General features: G+C 41.5%; 1 pseudogene; it reads left to right on the top strand.

Annotated features, from left to right (window-relative positions):
• Positions 1 to 1,760, top strand: LOC116212151 (annotated as a pseudogene).
• The last annotated feature ends 2,057 nt before the right edge of the window (positions 1,761 to 3,817 follow it).

The following is a 3,817-nucleotide window of genomic DNA, read 5'->3' as shown; positions in this document are numbered from 1 at the left end:
ATGGACGCTTATGTGGCATCTAATAGACAAACGGCTCGATTAACGTTGCAGTCTGTCATCCTTCAAACCATCCAATCTCTCTCCACCTCCTCATCTTTCGCCTCCACCTCCAAAACGCTAACCCTCGCCGACCTCTCCCTCTCCTCCACTTGTCGTGAGGTCACGTACCTCTCCCTCGACTCCGTCCAGTCCAAAATCGAATCCCTAATCCTCAAAGTCGCTAAGTCCATCATCTCTGGTGATGGCTGCTCCTTCGACATCCCTTCCCGCTCCGCGAACCAGCTCTACATCTCGGAACTCAACTGCATCGTTCTCAAGGATAAGAACACCCTTTGCCCCTTCGCTAACGTCTCCACTGTCCGCAAGTCCACCATAATTGCCCGTATCCTCCAGCTCATTCTTTAGTTCTGCATCAAGAACATCTAAGTTACCAAGTGTGACCTATTCTACACTGATGTCAAGCTCTTCCAGGACAGGACCCAGTTCGATGCCGTCCTTGATGATGCCTCCTATATGCTAGGATGCACTATATCTAGCCTTAACGTGATCGCTTCCAAGACGGAAGTGGTTGTTGGGAGGCTTATATTCAGCGACAATGGTGATATGATCAACTATACGAGGATGGGTATGGGAAGAAAGGCCATTCCTCCGAACATCGATAGGGTTGGGGATATGTAGAGTGATGCGCTATTCATACTACTGGTTGAAAAGGGTGCCGCTTTTATTCGATTAGCAGAGGACAGGTTCTACAATCGATTCCCATGCATCATTGTAACTACTAAAGGGCAGCTCGATGTGGCCACGAGGTTGTTTTTGAGGAAAACGAAGGTAGAGCTAAAATTGCATGTCCTTGCTCTAGTTGACAGCGACCCTTACGGTTTAAAGATCTTGTCGGTTTATGGTTGCAGGTAAGAACATGTCCTGTGATAATGCAATTTTGACGACCCCTAATATCAAGTGGCTAGGGTGAAGTCGAGAGACTTGGATAAGTACAAGATACTAGAGGTTGTGATGTGCTTCAAATTGCAGCTCAACACATATTCGAATTTTCGGGTCCAAACACATATTCTAGAAGATTCTGAAACAAGAATTTAGCTTAATTAGATATTAAGTTTCCTATATTGTTATGATATAGTTTCCCTTAATTAGATATTATTTCCTATATTAGCTTGAGTCAGTAATCTTAAGTTTCATATTTCAGATTGTTTCCTTATTATATTTTATGAAAATAATCTAGAGAATATTAGATGTCAATTTCCTAATTTAGAGTCAAGCGATGTGTCTTCCCTCTATATAAATATGCACATATTGTAAGAGAAGATAGACAAACGAATTTGATTAATATTTGAATGAAATTGCCTAGAGCGTTTCCTATATTTTTCTTATCTAAACAAGTCCTTTATTTAGTGGCGAAAACCCCGATTCTTATCGTTCATCCTTGAGCATGGTGAATCAACCCGACTTTTCTTACTCGCGGCGAATCATCTTATCGAGTGAATTTTGTTGGTTCTATCTTCCACCCTTCTTTCTTATCAAGTTCTGGTTCGTGAGCTTATCAGGTTGTCGATGACCAAGCAGGATATTAAGACTGGGAAGGATATGTTGGAGGAGGATTTCGTGAAGAAAAATCTGGGGTAGGTCGAGGAGCTGACTTTGATGGTGAAGACAAAGCGGAAGGCTGAAATTCAGGCTTGAGTACATTCGGATTTTAGTACCTGGCCGAGGTTTACTTGGCCATGAAACTGCAGCAACAGGACTGAATTTGAATTAAGCTGCAAATGGATTTCGAGGGAGATGGGAATTTCATGGCATACAGCCCAAAAACTTGTTTCTATTAATAATGTTCTAATCATGTAGCTCTCAGTATCAATTTATTGTGAGAGAAGCAAATGTTGTCTCTTGTTAATTAGAATCGGAGTCATCTAAAAGTTCTTGTGTTTTTCTTGAAGGGGACGATGGTGAGGACGAATGTGGGCAAGATCTTTCTCTTTTTTTTTAAACAGGAGGACAAAAACGACGTCGTATATGATGATGTAGACCGTTAATCGGGGTCGTATGCCTACTAAATACCACATAAGCGTCCATGTCATTTTCTCGTAACGGCACTTAGGGAATTTTGATAGTGGTACCAAAATGTTATGGATATTGGTCTTTCAATGACCATTTTATTTTAAAAAATCTTTCAAGTAATAATTTGTTAGTTTTAAAATCTTTCGATGACCATTTTAACAGTTTTCTCTTTTTGTTACAATCTTGAGCGTCTTTCTTTTTGCATTGGTTGCTCTCTATTTTTTTTTAACTTAAAAACTTGCCTATATACTATCATTCTTTCATTATCTTTTTTTTTTCTCAAGGAGTACATCCTTTGATCAGAATAATTATCCCATTATTTATGAACAAATAACATTTTCGCAGTTCAAATTAGCTTCCACTCAGTCACCGCAAGAAAAATGGTTTTTTTGACCCTTTTTTGCCGACGCGCTGAGCATATATCAGGAGAAGTTCATGCGAAGTGGCTTTGGCCAACGCAATCAATGCGTGTCGGGAAAACTAGGTCTGTGTTGATTCACACAAAGTGCGTCGTGCTAAGCATCATTTTGCCGACACAAAAAAACGGAGTTGGCACAAGTTTAGACCTTTCCCGACACGTGCGTTGGCAAAAGCATAACTAGGAGGCGCCAATATGAAATTTCAAAAAAAAATTTTCATTCCCGCTCTCTTAGTTCTTGAATTTTCAAATGACCCTCCACATTTCCCATCATAAAAGGCCTCAAATTTCCTTTCACTGCTTACTTTTTCCCTTCAAATGAAATTCTCTTATCGATTAAATGAATTTCTCTCTCTTCCCTTCTCCCACCGAAGAGAAAAAACATTCATTCTCCCCTTTAATTCCATACACTCTGAAGATTAGTGAGGGTAACCATGGATCTGACAAGAAGAGCTTGCCCGAGATACTAATGAAGATAACGAAGATGAAGACGCTGCTCGAGTCCAGGATCTGGAGGAAGGACCTAATGATGGAGTCCATGGTCGGGCTCGAGATCCATGAAGATGGCGCGAAGAGATGCAAACGTCGATACGACCTTTCCTTCTCTGATGACCACCGCAGCCAGCCATTTCGTGTGTCGATGAGCAAAAGACCGGTTGGGCTGGATGTGAGCACTGGCCTCTTGGTTGCCGAGAAAGTGTAAGAGGGAGAGACTGAGCGAGAAAGTGAGGGAGGGACTGAATACTGCGAGGTTTCCGCTTTTTTTTTTTCTCTTCTTCATTTTCTCTTTTGGCCTGACATAGCATCTTTTTCATCCATATGTATAAATACCCAGAGAAAGAGAAATCCTGCCAAATTCGCTACCAAAAATGACCTCAATTGCTCCTAATTAGTTGTTGATTTTAAGCAAAAAACTTTTAATTGCTTGAGATGTCAGCCCAAGATCTGGTCCAATATGATGGAATCCATTGTCAGGCTCGAGATCCATGAGGACGGGACGAGAGAGTAGCAACTACCACCAGCCTCATCGTAGTAGACATTGATGCGCTTGAGCTGGATGTTGGAGTTGCCTTTGTACTTGCTAGTGTGTAAGCAGGTGATTCCCGTATGTAGAGTGATGAAGAAGAAGAAAGAAAGGGCGGGCCAGTAAACTGCGGGCAGCAAGCTACCTTTGAATGGTAGCTCGCTGCTTTTGGGTTACAGACGAGTAATCCAGAAGCAGTGAGCTGCCTCTCAAAGGAGCCCACTGCCTAAATTTTTTTTTTTTCGAGAATCAAGTGTCAATGCACATGTTTGTCGGGACAAGTACTAATTTTTACTGACTCAAAA

Source organism: Punica granatum, chromosome 6 (assembly GCF_007655135.1).
Source record: "Punica granatum isolate Tunisia-2019 chromosome 6, ASM765513v2, whole genome shotgun sequence".
Classification (NCBI taxonomy): domain Eukaryota; kingdom Viridiplantae; phylum Streptophyta; class Magnoliopsida; order Myrtales; family Lythraceae; genus Punica; species Punica granatum.
This window is presented reverse-complemented; position numbering and strand designations above follow the sequence as displayed.